Below are 18078 nucleotides of genomic sequence, written 5' to 3' on the forward strand. Positions count from 1 at the left end.
CCCACCCCCTTAGGTGTCCATGGCCCCCCCACCAGTGCCTGGCAGGTGCTTTGTGTGGAGACGCGAATTCCACATCTTCCTAGTCCACCATCTTGACTCTGCCCTCCCATCTATTTCTTCTAATCACATCTTAGCATGTTAGTAATTTAGTCTGATTCCTGATATGAGGGAATTGCTAGAGGTTGATTTGAGAGGTAGCAGGGAAGCAAATCGATCTCTGGCTGTTGTTTTTGTTAAGTCTTATATTTATTTTCAGAAGTATCTGCAAACTTTAGACAACTTGTTTTAGTTTTGCCATCCTCAATGTTCTGTTTTATTCAGTCTCACTCAAGTCCAAAGTCAACCACTTCTATTGTGCTTGTTTTTGGTCAGATAAGATTGTCAAGTAAGGAAGGGTTTATCTCTAGACCTCAAATCTCCTTTTCCCATAAACATACACACATACCACTCATATACCAAGAGATGATTTTAGCATTTAATGATTTTCTCTCCTACACCACTCCTGAAACCTTCCCTAAGGAAAAGAGCTCATTAATTTACTTCCAGTAATATATTATTGCCTGAAAAATCCAAATTTCTACTATTGAATCACTAGATTTGAATTATGCTCCTTAGGACAAGGATTTTGTCTCTTTTACTCACTGCTGTATCTTCAGTGAATAGGGCAATGACTGGCATATAATATATACTCAATAAATGTTTGTTGAATGAACGCATGCATTGAAGATAAGGTCTTCAGCCAAACTAATTGAACAGCTGCTGGCATCAGGGGAAATTTTTAATTTCTATCTTTTTTCCTGTCCCTGAAATACCTCTCTCAAAGCTGCTTCCAGTTTTATATAGGGTCATACATGTAGCGTCCTTCCCTTCCTTACTTCCTTATCCTGATAGTAAAGAGTAGAAATCTTCACCTCTACCTGAATCTATACGCAAACATTGGAAACCCCTCTGGGAATACTAGAAATGCAGTGTGTTAGGTGAGTTTTGGCAAAGACTGAATTGCTAATCTTCTGAATTCCCCAGCCCCACCAAGCCTTCAACTGCTGAGGATTAGGCCCTTGCTCAGCACAGAAAAACCTCTGTGGGGTGCATGAGATTGACAAAAGAAAAGTAACTCTGTGGCCCTCCTAGGACCACCTATTAGAGTCTTCAAACTATTTAATTAACTGCACTGCAAAGGGACCACACTGAGGCAGAGGAAGTGGGATTTAAGTATTTCTTTTTGTGCCACTGGTTCTTCACTCCTGAATCAGAGGAGCCTAAGGGAAGGAAGTGTCAAGAAATCTCGTGGTGTTGATCCAACCAGTTGTATGAGAGGAACTCTTACTATTGTTGTGTAAGTGGCAGTAAACAGTCATGGGACTGGCGCGCACTCACAAACTCACAAAGCAGTCCTTTATTTTCCTACTGATTTCTGGGACTAAATTCCCCCTCCTGCACCACCGCAGGACCTCCAAGAAACAGAGATACTAACATTCAAGTTCAGTGTTTTCTGGCTCAGATTACAGCCATGTAAGCCAAGTTTTCTTTTCCATAACAAATTCTAATCTTGAGTGTCTATTCATCTTAATACACCACACACACACACACACACACACGCGCGCGCGCGCCGCGCGCACGCGCATATTTATGAGCCCATGGAGTTAAGCCTTCTGCCCAAGCTACCTTTTAGCCAGTTACTGACATTCTCCCTCCCCTTGCACTGTCTGAGAATTGACAGCAGGAACTCTTAAATGAAACCATTTCACACACACAGTGGAAAGCCTTGAAGTCCCTGAGTGTCTGTGTCTGCTTTTGTCAAGGGGAACACAGCATGTTTGTAAACATGTGGCATGGAAAGAAGATTCAGGCAATGACAGCAAGCCTGTGGCCCACTGATTTCCTGTTTGTCTCTGACAGTGTGTTACCCATAGCAACTGATGGGGAAATAATCTCTGAGAGAATAGTCAACACTCCTTTTCCTTATTATAAATTCCGAGTTTGGCAAGTAAGGTAAAATAAAACCTTCTAAGTGCATTCTTAATTGCAGGAATTTTGTATACCCCTCTTCTTGTCTTCATTCACTTCCCTCTTTCCTTCTCTCTCAAGAAAGGAGAAAAAGAGAGATAGAGAGGGAGTGGGAGAGACGTAGAGAGAGGAGGAGAGGGAGAGGGAGATGGAGGAGAGAGAGAGGAGAGGGAATTCTGCTTCAATATTTTGATCCGCTGAAAACTGTACTGCATTGAGTTTATATAGGAGAAACTTTTGAAAAAGATCACATGGTACCTGCAGCGCTACAACAAATAAGCTCCACCTCCGCATCATAAAAAGTGGCATAGCTGGGTAGATCAGTGTACCTTGGATGCCTTTTATTTCTCATATAGACAGACAGAAACAAGTCACATAAACCCATTCATTCATTCGGTTGGCACTTGCCGTGTAGGAAGCACTGTGGTCACGTACATTATTGTATCCCCTTTGCAGTAGAGTTTAACCCACCGGGAAACAGAACATGAAGAGGTGAGGTAACTTGCCCTTGGTCACACTCTGGCAGATTCGGGACCTGGTCTGTTGGATTCCAAAGCTGGCATGGTACCCATACTATGAAGTGTCTCCATACAGAGATGCCTAGTGTCTGAGGTAGAGCAGAAATTAGATAACACAGATTTTGAAGGGAATAAACCAACATAAGGAAATTATCACTGAGAAAACTGAGCAATTAAATACTTGACTGTCTTGTTCACTGCTTTTTTAATGACAGGCAAGAAAAAAAATTTAGTCAGAGGGTGATGGCTAATGACCTTTCAGAATCTAGCACACGTATTTAGTGTAAAATGGAACGAGTATTCAGTAAATAATCATTTGACTCATTTTTATATTTATATTCATAGTCACACAAAACAGTGAGCAAAATCTAATTTTGGAGTAGTGATTTTCAGACTACTGTGTCATTAAACATTTTATATTATCCATCTCATGGCAGCCATTACTTAACAAATGGCAGCCAAAAAGACTTTACCTATATGTCAGTTTCCTCCTAGTATATGTCATGTCTTTGCAGAAGTCCTCAAACAATATTACCTTATATATTTTGGCCTATTTGATAGCTGCTATTTGTACTTTTTTTTTTTTTCTTACCATCAAAGGGTTATCTTCATATTCTGAAAACTGCTCAGATTTTTCATTATGCTGGTCAAACACTTAAACATTTTATTAGTTAATGGGCCATTTGCTCTACAACCTCAGCTGTAGGTAGTACCTTTTAAGTTTTTTAAAATTATTAAAAATTTAATTTGGGGAATTTATCCTTATATTAGAATCCACTGAATTTTAAAAAATATTACCATTCCTTCATAAAAATCTTTTCTTAATATTATTAACATTACCATTCATAGTTTATATTGCTATAATACATGTTACTAAAATCAACTCAGGTCATTAATTATATGTTACATAACCAAAGAATGTCTATCAGGATGTATCTTAATTTCTACCCATATTAGTACTCTAAATTTTACATAAATCTGTAGCTTCATTAGTTTGTTAAATTTAGCAGAGGCAAATTGACCATGATTTAGCCTTTCGCTTACACAGGCTTCTTCCCAGAAGGATTCCTAGAAACATTCACAAATCCTTAATAATTTCTGTGATATTTGCCTTGGTAAGACATTTTAACCACAATTGATTAAGACTGCTGTTTCCTTCCATCTCAACTTTCCCCCCAATGTCAGGCAATGTTGGAGTGGCCACAAACATATTTGGAATCTGGCTAAAGAAAAGTTACCTTGAGGATACTTTGTGTTTGTGTTTAGTGGGATAGATTTATGTGGTTCATGGTCCCTTAAGTGTTCAGGTAAATAATGGCTAACAATATGGATGCAGAGATGACTTCCGGGAATCCTCTTAATGCTCCTTGACTCAAAGGGACAGAGTTAGAGGTCCTTTGATTGTGGCCAATTCAAAGAGCATCGTGACTACACTGCTTATGGAAACTTGAACTGCCCTAAAATTGTAAGGTCTTATATGAGAGACATTAAGTAGAGATTTCTCCCTGTATTTGACAGCAATCTTTATAATGTTATTAACAGTGATATATGGAACTAAGAGAAATTTTTAAACTATCAAAAAACCCATCTTCAACTATGCTAAAACAGAGACTAAATTATCTTCCTATTCTCTCCAGAAAATATTACAAAATTATTGTCATATAAAGAGTACATCAAAAAATTAGGGACAGACAATAAAGTAATAAAACTATTATGCTTTGGGGGGGATTTTGATGCTTATTGTATTTGTAATCTTGGAAAAATTGGGGCCTTATTGTGACTCTTTTCTTTACATATAACTAATCTTGCATTTGCAAGTTTGTGTTATCTTTCTTTAAGGTATCTCCAATTGTATAATCTTCCATACCTGCAAAACCTGGATTCAACCCTACATGACAGGAAACCAAAATAATTCAACATATTTTCCTAAGAAGATTACATATTTATTTCAAATTAAATTTGGTTACCAAAAATAAAGCTTTTTTTAAAATTTTCCCTCTTTATTTTAATAGAATTTATCAAGATGAAGGACATTTATATAGTTGCTCTTCATATAGCACTTCTGTTATGTTGCTTCATAGCCTGGCAAACTAATCCAAACAAATGGGTTAGAAATTTTCAAAGAAAGACTCAGTATTGCTATCTGTTAAGTGGGTAATAAGTTAGATTGCCTACTTTCACCTCCCTCTGGTCTCTTTGGTTATGCATTTTGCTACATGAGAAAAAAGACAAATATCTGTCACAAAAAATATACAGTAGTATAGTATGATATATATTAACTTAGGACAGGTTTCCAGTTTCTCTGTGGTTTAACGTTTTCAAAAATAATGTGGGACATGGGACTTCCCTGGCAGTCCAGTGGTTAAGACTTCACCTTCCAATGCAGGGGATGCGGGTTCGACCCCTGGTCAGGGAGCTAAGATCCCACATGCCTCACAGCCAAAAACCCAAAAAAACATAAAACAGAAGCAATATTGTAACAAATTCAATAAAGACTTTAAAAATGGTCCACATAAAAAAAAAATCTTTAAAAAGAAGAAAAATAATGTGGGACAATTGATACATGCCTCACAGGGGAGCTTAGAGGGTTAGTAACATAATACCAATATAAAAGGCTTAGAAGAAAAGTGGCCCCTAAGAGTGAGGTAGAATTATACATGATGTGTCCTGAGCAAATTGGATTATTCCAGAATGGCTATAGGCCCTAGTTTCATGAATAATCCTTTAAAAGCAAAGAGATAAATCCTGGAGGTTAAGTTACAGCTTGATGAAATATTTGAAATGACCAAATTTGGAATTCAGACTTTGTTGTACTTCAGAGATATGGAAGAGCTGCAACTACCATTTCTCACAACTTGTCCAGAATAATGTCTTATTATTCTCTCCTCTCTCCATAAATTGGTGTTTATTAGGCTAAGCAACTTTTTACATAAGTTCTGCAGGCATATACGGTGGCTGCTACCAGATAAAAGGGGTGAAGACATTTTAATGCACCGCTGGTCATGGCCTTAAATTCTTCATCATTTCTATTTCTTTCCTACCCATCCAATATCTTTTAAAATAACAAAGCACAGCAGTTAACATTTTAAACTTTTACTCATATTACTTATGTATTATAAAGTGATAATACTGAGAACAAATTTCAAAGAAGTAAAATTTTTCAGTACATATTAATTCTTACCAACTATTGCAAATTTAAATCTTGTTCTAACTCATTCAAAGAATTTTCCTAAATTCAAAGTCATTCACTGACACTCTATGGACTCCCAGAACTAATACTTTGGTGCTTGAGAACAACCTGGATAGAAATAGCCCTCACAGAAAGCTCTCTTTAAATTTTTTTGGGAGAATAAGTTTTATCTTATATAAATACCACTCACAACTGATCAGAAGCTTTTTTTTTTTTTTCCCCAGCAAGGTCTCCTTTTATTCATTGGGGTGGGTTTTTGAAATGCGGTGCAATTTACAGAAGGTGTCAGGAAAGCAAGCCTGCGGTGCCGGGAAGCGCAAGAGGCTTGTGTAACTTCCCCGCCTGATGGGCACCCTCATCTCACCTGTGGCCACACCTGCTGGCCTGGACGGGGCCAAGTGGACCTTAGAATGAGATCTGGGTACCTGCTCCGTCGGAAGCTCACGACCACGTCCATCTGCCCTCCTTATGTACAACGGTGCGCAAAAATATCTGAAAATATCTTCACACAGGGTCACAAAATAGGCTCTGCTTGGCATCTTTCGGCCTAAGAAGCGTTCTAGCCATGCAGGAAGGGTCAAGCAGTTTCCGTCCTTCCAAACGCCGGGGCATCACCAGCTGCCTCTGCCCCTGCCAGCCCGGTCTTCTCACGGCGTCTCCTCCGCCGCCGCCTTCTTCAGGAGTCCAGACGCCAGCGAGCTGAGCTGGGTGCCTCGAAGCCATGCATATCCGGCCTCTTCAGCGCACTTTCTCCACTCAGAGCACAGCTGGACTTGGCAGCGGAAGGAGACTGACGTCAGAGGCTGTAAGCGGCGAAGTGGCCCAGGGTGAGGCATGAGTCCCTGGCCTCGAGGCGGAGGTGGAGCCGGAAGTAGCCCACGCCCCGCGTCGGCCCTGCCAGCCAAGGTGGCGGCCAGCGGCGTGAAGAGCTGGAAGCGGGCCTGGTCGCAGCAGAGCGTCTGCTCCTTTGTGCGAGGCCCTGGGGCCTTCAAACCGTCTGTGAGGGGCTGTGCCACTTCTCCGCCACAAACACCGTGTGGCAGAGCTCCAGTAGCTGGTGGTGGACGAGGAGAGCCACCTTTCTGGACAGCTCTCGTGCACTGGGCCCAGCGGGCCGGTGGAGCCTGCAGAGACCGCAAGCTCTCTCTCTTCGCTCCGTTCCCGCAGATCCGTAGAAGGGCCCGTCTTTTGGCGCGTCCAAGGCCTGGATGCCGGTTGAGAGGAGCAGGCCACCCCTTGAAGTCACCTGCACATACTGGGGTAGCCTGAGGCTCTTGGCCTCCACAACCATGGAAAAGGCAGGGCTGCCGGAGCAGTCGCTCTTCCTCATGGATGCCGGGAGCCTCGTGTCTTCAAGGCCTGACGCCCATGGTCCTAGGAGCCTGAGCCGTGGCCGGTTGCCCACGCACGTCCCTCTTCTCCAGGTCCACTCTGGCTGCGACGAGTCCCTAGCACCGCTGCGGCTCCTCCACCTGCGTCCAGACACCAGTTAAGTATGCAAAGCGGTAAGTTATTGCAATACATTGAGCTAATGCAGCAGCCTTCATAGTTGAAGCTGTGAGGCGTTGGGTTGGTGCTTTTCACCTAAAACTAACATGCTTTTTTAGGACTAGCTCTTAGTTCACCTAGACAGGATTTCCAAATTTTTACAGCTTTCTGTTCCATGTGGCCTCAGTAGAAGAAAAGTATTCACCTCAGTTTATAAATCTTTTCAGGAGGCAATACCATACCCTACATTTGCCCAAACCTCTCAGAGAGTCTCTTTAAGGTTAAAAAAAAAAAAGTATTTTTTTCCTCTAATTTCTCTGTTTTTCTAAGAGATTCCTATCCTTTAAAATGACCAGCTGGCATAAAAGATAATATATACTAAAGTACTTTCTTTTATAAGTTTTTCAGGCTTCTGCTATTTCATAACTATTCCTTTCCAGAACCTTCTGGCACCAATTTACTTCTTAAGGGAACCTTAGATTTTTATCATAGCCTTTATTTTAAAGATGACTTGAACAGCAAACTCAAGTTTTGAAGAGTTTATATAAGTTTCCTCGCTTAACTAAAGAGCCCATAGTCTAAACAGAAACTCAAATACAAAGGCTCTCTTGATAACCAGAAAAATGATATTGCTGGAAATTGTTTAAATTCTACTGATAATGCAACCCATTCCCAGCAAAACAAAATGAATGTTCATATGGATATTTTGTTATGAAAATAGGTTTCCTTTTGTTTTCCCTGGTATTTATTGTTTTGGCAGCTCTTGGTAAGAGAAGCACAGCTACATCTATGGATATAATTTTCTTTGATGTAAATTTCTCTTCTGTTATTTCCCTTACCTCCTATTTGCAATTTTGTGTTGCTTTATGGAGCATCTGTGATGCTGTTAACTTTATTTCTTCAAACAAATAGGGTCATTTAGTCTAGATCTGCTCCAATAGCTTAAAAAGCCCCATTAAACACCCAGGTATTCCTAATTAAAGCAAATACCGAACTCTTAAAGGGCCATTGGAAAATTCCACTGATGTTTGACACTGTGGGCAAATCAGCAATGAGGGCTTCTGCTTAAGCTTCTTTAAACTACAAAGGCATTTCTTAGAATGTGAGCCAGGTACTTAACTGGTGCAACTTTTCCAAAGAATTCCAGAAGTAACTCTTAGTTTCTTGAGTTGATAAATCAAAAGCTATAAATAAGACCTTATCTTAGGAAATTATTTCTGGACGCTTACTGCACAATATTTTGTTGTACAAACAAACAAACAGTTTTGAAGGAAAAAACATCCTGAATACGAACAAACCTTAGTGTGAGTATTGAAAATGGTCTATCCTGAAACTCTTAAAAGAGCAGCATCTCAACCGGTATATTGATACAAGTAAACATGACCTCTGGCATAATCCTGGTTATACTCCCATTAATGGAGACAGCCAGTTGCTTTTGAATCACCTCTTCACTTAAGGTAATCATGAATATTGCCAGAGAATAATGTTTCTCTTCGGGATGTTAACAAGTTTTCCCCCAAATGTAGAAAACCTGATTGCTGGAAAGGCATGTGCTGATATAATTAAATGCCATTTTTCTTCAACGTAGGTCTATTTCAAAGTAACAATTAAAATGATTGTAACAAAAATGTGCACACACACAATACCAAAGTAAAAATATATAAAAAAGAGTGGCTTTGTCGGTTTGGGCTGGTATAACTAAGTACTATAGACCAGGTGGCTTATAAACATCAGAAATTTATTTCTCACAGTTCTGGATATTGGAAGTCCAAGATTAAGGTGTCAGCATGGTTGAGTTCTTCAGAGGGTCTTCTTACAGATTACAGAGTGCCAACTTCTTGTGTCTTCACATGGCAAGCAGAGAAGGGGGGCAGGTTCTCTCATGACTCTTATAAGGGCACCAATCCCATTCACGAGGGCTCCATCATCATGCCCTCATCTAATCCTAATTACTTCCCAAAGGTCCCACCTCCTAACACCATCACATTAGGGAGTAGGGTGTCAACATATGAATTGGGTGTGGGGTGACACAATCAGTCCCTACCAGAGAATAAAGTAAAAATGATGTCTACCCCACTTTTGTCCCCCATTGTTCCTTCCTGGAGGCAATTTTACCAGTTTCTTATGTATCCTCCCATAGAATTCATTCTCTCTCTCTCTCTGTTTCTCTCTCTCTGAATTGATCCTGGTGTTCTGCCTTAAACTTAGAATGTTTGCTTGATTTGGAAGAAATGTTGGCTTTACTTAGTTCATGTAACTACCAACAGATTCCTAAATCCATCCAATATTATCTACAAAACGAGTAAATTCTCAGAATGATGTTATACATATTTGTCCTCACTGCTTCTGTTCACACACATACAGTGACACAGACAGACAGAATAACACATACAGACAGAATAACAGAATAACAAAAAACACTGGCATTATCTCTTGAGTGTCTCCAACGTAGCCAGTATAGCATTATATCAGGCAATCTCTATATGTTATATTATTTAATCCTCACAACAAGTATAGAAATTATTGCCTCTCATCCCTAGATGCAGATTGAGGTTTAAGATTGAAAGGCTGGCCAGTAACTGAAATGCAGTTCAACACAGGTTTATCAGGTAAAGATTTCAAGTAGAATCTGGAGTTGTGGAGGTTATATGACTCTATTATTTGGCTCTGTCACTCCCTTCCTTCTTTCCTTCCTTCCTTCCTTCCTTCCTTCCTTCCTTCCTTCCTTCCTTCCTTCCTTCCTTCCGTCCCTCCTTCCTTCTTTTTGCAGTTAATCAATATCATTATGCCATTTAGATATATTTTAGGTTACTACAGAATTATTATAAAAAATACAGTTCAAGGAATATTTCTAAATAGTTTGGGAAGAAAAAATCCTAAAAATGTTCTGGACAAAATTATCCTTAATAACTCACTCCTCAATTTCAAAATCTCTAGAGATAAATTTTAAAAGTGTCTTGGAAATTCAGATGCAGTAAATTTCACTTAAGAATTTTAGGGTTGTAGGCTTGTCACAAAAGTATCATGAAAGCTGATTCCTTATGAATAACCAAAAATTGATAAAAATCAATAAACATACTCAGAAAAGAAAGACTAGAGTGCAATGCAATTGACCTTTTGACTTGCCTGAGTAATTGACCTGGAGTACTTTATGAGCTCTTCTTCATCTCTTTCAGTTGTTCTGTTAACATATTTAAAGTTTTGTTTTTCTTATTTGAAACTTAACTGCCATAACGAAATGAGGCATAAACCTAGTATTGATGTCTCTATCATTTCTCTCTTTTTAAGAGTGAGGCAATAATTAAATGATTATATATTGATTTAGCAGATATTTAAAGAGACCAAAGACAAGAAAGTATACTAGAAAATGTGTTGAGTTCAGTCCCAGAATGTGACATGAATTAAGCCTTTTTTTCTATATTCCTTTAGTCTGCTAATTCATTCCATATATAAATAGGCTAAATCTATTTAGAATATGACATAGACTAAGTCATTATATATCATTATCACTGTTATTATTTTGCACCTTGGTCTCTTTATCTATAGTGAGCATTGTGCCAGCTGAGCAATCTCCAAGGTCACTTCAAGGACAAATATTTCATCCTATTTTTGTTTTGAGAACTTGTGTTTTTAGACTCTGTGAAAGCTGGGACTGCTGGGAAGAAGGAGGATTTTATCAAAGGTGCACATGGAGCTCCCTAGCGGATAGACTTCTTAGCTTTACGGCTTCCTCGAGTTCTCAGATTGTGCTGGTTACTGAGTCCTCTTTGCTGCCTGGTCTCTAGTTAAAATAAGATCTGTGATATCAGAGGAAATGAGGAACAGCGGGTTCTGGCATGAAAAGCATTTCACATTTCCTTTGGACATTTGGGACTTTGAGTGAGTTGTGGGACCTCACCTCTGGTGACTTGATGACACCATTCATTCTAAACAATGTGCTCTCCTCTCTTGATAACACAGAACTACCATTTAGGACGTCGTTGTCGTATCTGAAAGATAGCTATGACTACCAGGATTAGCCCTGCTTTGTTATAGAATTTTTATGAAACGTGTTAAATGTTTAAATTCAGATATAATGGAGGCTTTTCTCTAACACCACATCTGGTTGCTAATCAACTAAGAAATGTTGATGGCAAAATATATAAAGCTATTATTAGTGTAATAGTTTATTCTAAATAGTTTGCATAAGAACAGTTAATGGGGAGGAATCAAGGCATTAATTTGAAAGACTAAAAAGAGATTTGACTGTCTTGTTTCTCTGAGCTGCAGAAACAGCCAGATGCCTAGAGGAGAGGCTGTCTGCTGCCCTCCTGCCATTGTGTCTTCCTACTGGAATTTCATAATGAGAAATGGATCTATGCTTACCCAAAAGACGCAGAACATCCAGAATCAATTCCTTGAGGATAAGATTAATTTGCAACACGTCAAACTCTATCACTGGAAATTTGCCACAGACACGGGATCTTTCTTCACGTATTTCATACTATCTTTTATCCATAGTCTGAATGTTCTGCCAAGCATTTATTCAGTATCATTACATTGATAAATGATCTTCAAGATATTTTCCACAAGCATTCTGTAAACTCTGCTGAAATAGCCTTTCCCAGAAGGGAGAGCTATGAAAGGCATTGGAATGCCAGTCAAACGTTAAGATTTAGCCAAAAAAGAGTTACAGACATTTAAAGCTATGAATTCTACCAAACGCAATTTCTTTTCACTTTTTCCTTTGGAATTTTTAGTTTTCTTTCTGAAAGATGCATATATTAAAGTTGTACGAATGTAATAAACTCAAGTCAGTGTGGTGATATAATGGAATTACGCTTTAAATTTAATAATTGACTGTTCTTTGTGGACTCACCATGACAAACTACAGAAACTAGAAAGCTGTGTTTTTTCTATTGTGTTTCACTATGTTTCCTCCAGTGCAGTTTGATTTTTATCCATAGGGTGTTGACATCATTTCCTTTCTAAGTGGCCATTGTTTAACTCTGGTGGAGAGGGACAGGAAGAGGGCAGTATATTTATTTATATAAAAGGTTCTTGTCAGGAAAATGTTTTCTTGGGTGCCTTATTTCCTGATTGTCAAATGTAAGGTTCTTATAAAAAGATAGTGGCAGTGTTTTACATCTAATACAGAAGCATGGTAGTTTGTTTCTGTTTGTGGAGCTTTTCCTTCATATCACTTTTAATAGACATGTTTTATTTTGGATATTACTTTTTATCCTCTCATAAATTCCAGAAAGATATTTTGACACTAAGATCCCCTGAAAGTAAAAAAAAGAAAAGAAAAAACAAAAATCAAATACACTCATGTTTAGTGAAGATTGAGTTGTCTTCCATAATTCAACAGTCTATTCTTAGAGCAAATCCAGCTAAAATGGAAAGGATTAAACTCTGAGTTGATCAAAAGATTGGAGGAAGCTTGGGGTTTCAGTTCAACTTAGAGGCTGAGTTAGAAAGCAGTGAGAATGGAATAATAATGGAAAAGTATATGATTCCCTGAAGTATGCTTTAATCCCTTTTTTCCTTCTCTTTGCCAAGGTCTTTTTTTCAGAAATGGGGTTTAGAAAATAAGGACAAAATGTAATCTTTTGGATCAGCATAGAGGTCATTTTTCTCTATATTTTTAATGATAGTGTAGGAAGTATTTCCTTGGGCATTAGTAAATCTAAGGTTAATTTTTTCAAAGAGTAATATAAACTTTACCTGATGCTTAAGATGTTTTAATCACTCAACTAAGTACTTTACTATCATCAGTCATTTTATCCTCACAAGAACACTGGGAGAGTTTGGTTCAATTATCAACCCATTTCAGAGGACAAGGAAAACTCAGGCTTGCCTAAGATTTTGCAGTTGGTAAATTGTAGAGCTGGTATTTTAACCCAGGCAGCCTGACTTCAGAGCCTGCACTCTTAACACTGTTATACTGCTTGCCTAATGTGAGACACTATTCACCAAGCATACTTGTTCTCAATGAACATTACTTTAAATATATTTAAGAGAACATAATATAAAAATATATGTGCTTCCATCCTCACCATCACCTCTACCTTTAAGAAAACAAAATATTTATCACCAGGGATCCAGGCACTGTGCTAAGCCTTAAGAGACACAGAGGTGAATCACATAGAGATTTTTCTGTCTTACATCTCAAAGCCTGGTGATGGAAGAAACTACTCTGTTTACTTATTTGTTGGATTGTATGTTTTTTTAAATAATAACTGCAGGTTCATCTAAGATTATAAATTCAAATAATTTCAAAAATAGTTCTTAAATGACTTTACATGTGGCCAACATGAAAATCTTATTTTTTATGCAGTAAGCATCAGTGATGTCTATGCATGATTACATAATGATAAATTTTTAATATTGTTCCATAAAGAAAATGTGCCATTTCTTCAAGCAAACTGTAATAGCTGACTGACAGGTGCATGGTAATTTTAGTTCTTATAGCATCCTAATGAACTTTTCCTTAACTCATAGTCTTGATGACACCACGGGTACTGACAAAGTAGCCTTATGATGTGGAAGGCATTGCAGTGGAATGGGAAAAAAACAAACATAGGCTCAAGGATCAGAAAGTAGTGTTTTCATACCACTTCTGACCTTACAAGTACTGGGACTTTAGACTGTGTCTTCATTTGTCAAAACATAGATACATGTTTCCTATCTCAAGGACTAGGTAGTTTTAAGATGAAATGAGATATAAGGAAAGCACTTTACAATATAAGGGGGCTAGCACAGTGGCTGTCGTAGCTTGGGCTGTCAGTGAACACCATTCACCTTTGCTAAGCCCCCAAATCTTCTAGTAATCATGGCAACAACTAGGCTGACTAAGTAGAGTTTCTACAAGGAATACTACTGTTACTATCTTAGTGGAAATGTATTTGATGGGAATAATATTACAAAGCTAAAGTAAAGCAGACTAGTCTCATCTCTCTTGTTTTGTATTCTCTCCAGATGCCTAGAGGAGAGGCTGTCCACTGCCCTCTTGGCATTGTGTCTTCCTACTGGAATTTCATAATGAGAAATGGATATTCAGCTGGTTATTCCTAGCTTTCAGGGCACATGGACAAAGACTCTATTTGGATGTTTCCTGTGCAGATATTGTGCCTATAAGGAGAGTATTTCAAAAGATTAAAATTAAAGAACACACACACAAGAGAAGCTCTGGCCTAAGCCCTCATCAGTTCATTCTCTCTCCTTCTCTATGACCACTGAATCTTCTTCAGAGGTTTTAAAATCCAACTCCTCATGAAAGTACAAACCCAGAAATAGAAATGTCTTGCTTAGAGCCTGGTGTGCAACTCAGGTGTCCTCGCTTCCAAACCATCTTTCTTCCCAGGCAACACAGTGTCAGCAATGTCTACATTACTGCATACAGCTAAGCAGACCTGTGGTCTAATCTCTGTACTGTTCACATTTAACAAGATATCAGCCCAGGGACTTTGAGCAATCATCTCTATCTTTACTGTGATTTTCCCTTCGGAAGAAGTTCAGAGGATTTATAGGGCATTTAAATCAACACATCTTCTTAAATATCATCTGGAGACATTTCTCCCATCTCCAAAGTTTAATTTTTATGACAGGAGCTAAAATTGTGCACAACCCCTACCCGCCATGCCCATGTATTGGGTTGGCCAAAAAGCTCCTTCATTTTTTAAGTAAAATTAAAAGATACATTTTTCATTTTCACCAAGAACTTTATTGAACAACATATTCACCGTTTCGTTCCACTACCTTGTGCCATTTTTCAGGCAACTTCGTAATTCCATCTTTCCAAAACTTTTAATCTTTTTGAGCAAAGAACTGTTTCAGGTGCCTTTTACAGTCTTCCAGGGAATTGAAATTACTTCCATTAAGAGAATTTTGTAAAGACCGAAATAAATGGAAATCAGAAGGTGCGATGTCTGGTTAATACAGCGGATGAATCAGAACTTCCCAGCCAAGCTGTAACAGTTTTTGCCTGGTCATCAAAGAAACATGCAGTCTTGCATTATCCTGATGGAAGATTATGCATTTTCTGTTGACTAATTCCAGACGTTTTTCGTCGAGTACTGCTTTCAGTTGGTCTAATTGGAACAGTACTTGTTGGAATTAATCGTTTGGTTTTCTGGAAGGAGCTCATAATAGAGGACTCCCTTCCAATCCCAGCATATACACAACATCACCTTCTTTGGATGAAGACCGGCTTTTGGTGTGGTTGGTGGTTGTTGATTTCACTTGCCCCACGATCTCTTCCGTTCCACATTATTGTACAGTATCCACTTATCATCGCCCGTCACAATTTGTTTTAAAAACGGAACGTTTTCATTATGTTTCAGTAGAGAATTGCATGCAGAAATATGGTCAAGAAGGTTTTTTTAGTTTAATTTATGTAGAACCCAAACATCAAAGCAATGAACATAACCAAGCTGGTGCAAATGATTTTCAGTGCTTGATTTGGATATTTTGAGTATATCAGCTACCTCCTGCATAGTATAACGTTGATTGTTCTCAGTTAATATCTCTATTTGATCTCTGCCAACTTCAACTGGTCTACCAGTTGAGCATCGTGGAGCATCGTCCAGCAAGAAATCTCCAGCATGAAACTTTGCAAACCACTTTTGACATGTTCGATTAGTCACAGCACCTTCTCCATACACTGCACAAATCTTTCTCTCTTTTTTTAAATATTTTTAAAAAATATTTATTTATTGGGGTCTTAGTTGCCGCACGAGGGATCGTCGTTGCTGAGTGCGGGATCTTCGTTGCGGCACGCGGGATGTTTAGTTGCAGCATGCAGGCTCTTAGTTGTGGCATGCGGGATCTAGTCTTGCGTTTGAGTTGCATTTTTACCTTTCTTGAAATAATAAAGCATAGTATGCCAAAAATGTTGCTTTTTTTTTTCCATCTTCAATATTAAAATGGCTACACAAAAATTTACCAATTTTGATAAGTTTTTTTTTTAAATGCATGCTGATATGACAGCTGTCACAATACAATCGACTAAAATTGTTTTGAATGAAGTTAAAGACAACTAAGCACCACTAGAGCCATGTTAAGGAAAAAAACGAATGAACCTTTTGGCCAACCCAGTATATAGCACCGCACTGCTATTCTTCTCCATCCCCTTCCATTTACTTCTCACTCTTAACTTGTCCCACTCCCTCTAATGGGAAAAGTCATCCTTCTCTGAATCTAATGCTCTTATAGCAAGGAACACCTCCTCTGTAATTAGGGGAATAGTGTCCTTCATCATCTTGTTATGGTGGCTTACAATTAGTACTTATTTCAGCTCTCTTCTACAAACTCTTAAATATTAACATGGAAAATAAAACTAGTCAAGTAATTATTTTCTCAGGTGATGGTCAGGGCAATGTAGGTTGTTCCAAGGAAACTCCCTCCACTGACCTGGAGCCACTAAAACCTCACTTTGATTCATTGTTGACAAAGAAATAAAACATAGGTTATAAGAGTATACTCAGGGCATATCTGGCTTGGAGTCAATACAACTTACTGTGTTTTCTCTTTATTTTTTGACTGTCTTTCTATGTGTTTGTTTCCTCTGCTAGACGTGAGATCCTTGGGGCAGAACTGTATCTTATTTGTTGTTTCGTGCCACAGGCCTGGTATTTTACCTACAATAAATTGGCCACTCACTAAATGTTCGAGAAAGAATAAATGGAAGAACAAATGAAAATCTCTATGGAAACTATAATTTTGTAGGTATTGAGTACAGGGAGAGCAAAAGGAGAAAGGATTGCCCTCCCAACTTGCTAACCCAAGCTGATGCCAGAAATCTGAGTTGAGCTGTGTTAAAGATATCCCTCCCTCCCAGACTCAATCCACTCGTCTTCTTTTAAAATCCATACAGGGACTGGAGCAGAGCCGTCTCTTTCACTGTCTGGGAACATCAAGGCAGCTTTCCTTTGTGGTCTGTGGTTGGCGACAGCAGAGGCTAACAGATTCCATCTGCCTGGCTCTGGGCTGTAATCCCCTTTGCTGGCCTCTCGACTGTGAGGACATGGCCCAGCAAGGCCAGCGGGGAGCCTTCATGCCTGCTCTTCTCTGCTGCCTGTTTCCCTGACAAGGTTTTTATTACTTCTTCTCTGCATAAATAGCTAGTCTACCAGGCCAGCAAGTTCTTTAGATTTTACATATTATGCAGTGTCAAAAGTAGCATAAATCTGAGTCTCCCACACCTGAACTCCCCCCCTCCCCCCCCTCCACCATCACCAGCTCACACAGGGTCTTTCTTTACATTGAAAGCTGCCAGCTGTGCAAAGGGAGATAAATTAGCAGCTCTCCCAGCCAAAGACCTCGGTAAGGATGAGTGCATATTGATAAGATGGGCTGTGGCTATATCACCTAGATTACAAATCCAGTTTGGAAATTGCAGAGGTGCCTTAATACCATAAGCAAACACTGTAAACTTTAAAAAAATTCCATCTCTCTTATCTGATTGAGACTGATCCAGGTTATCTCAACAGCTAAATGGCAATGCATTTTAAATGAAACAGGAGGCAAATCTAGGTACTTCGTGTAAGCAGAAGAACAGAATTGGGGGGGGGAAAAACACTTTAGCGCCTTATCTCACTTACAGGGTCCCTTGGAAAAAATAATGTTACTCTCAAAGAAAAATTTTAGCTGACAAGAGTATCCAGTTGATAATTCCATGGCCCTTAATAATTTATGTACCTAATTTTATCTTTAAAATGCAATAAATTTGATTTTGAAGTTGAGTGTAGTTTAAGATAAACTGATAAAACACAGCAAAATAACTCCCAGTGCTCTCAAAATTGCTTTCCACTGATATCAAAATCAAAGTGAGATTGAACATTGGATAAACTAATTTGAATTTATAACATTTTGCTCCCAAAGAGGCATTCTCCT

At 38.7% G+C, this 18078-nt stretch overlaps 1 long non-coding RNA gene across 1 annotated transcript in view; it reads right to left on the reverse strand.

Moving 5' to 3' along the window:
• Positions 1–17378, reverse strand: part of LOC309628400 — a 723103-nt gene extending 705725 nt beyond the window's left edge. The window contains exon 1 of the long non-coding RNA XR_014244478.1: positions 9878–17378. This is a non-coding gene — a long non-coding RNA (uncharacterized lncRNA). The remainder of the gene's footprint in view (positions 1–9877) is intronic.
• Positions 17379–18078: the final 700 nt, after the last annotated feature.

The sequence above is a fragment of the Balaenoptera borealis genome (genome assembly GCF_965194805.1).
Source record: "Balaenoptera borealis genome assembly, chromosome: 4".
Taxonomy (NCBI): domain Eukaryota; kingdom Metazoa; phylum Chordata; class Mammalia; order Artiodactyla; family Balaenopteridae; genus Balaenoptera; species Balaenoptera borealis.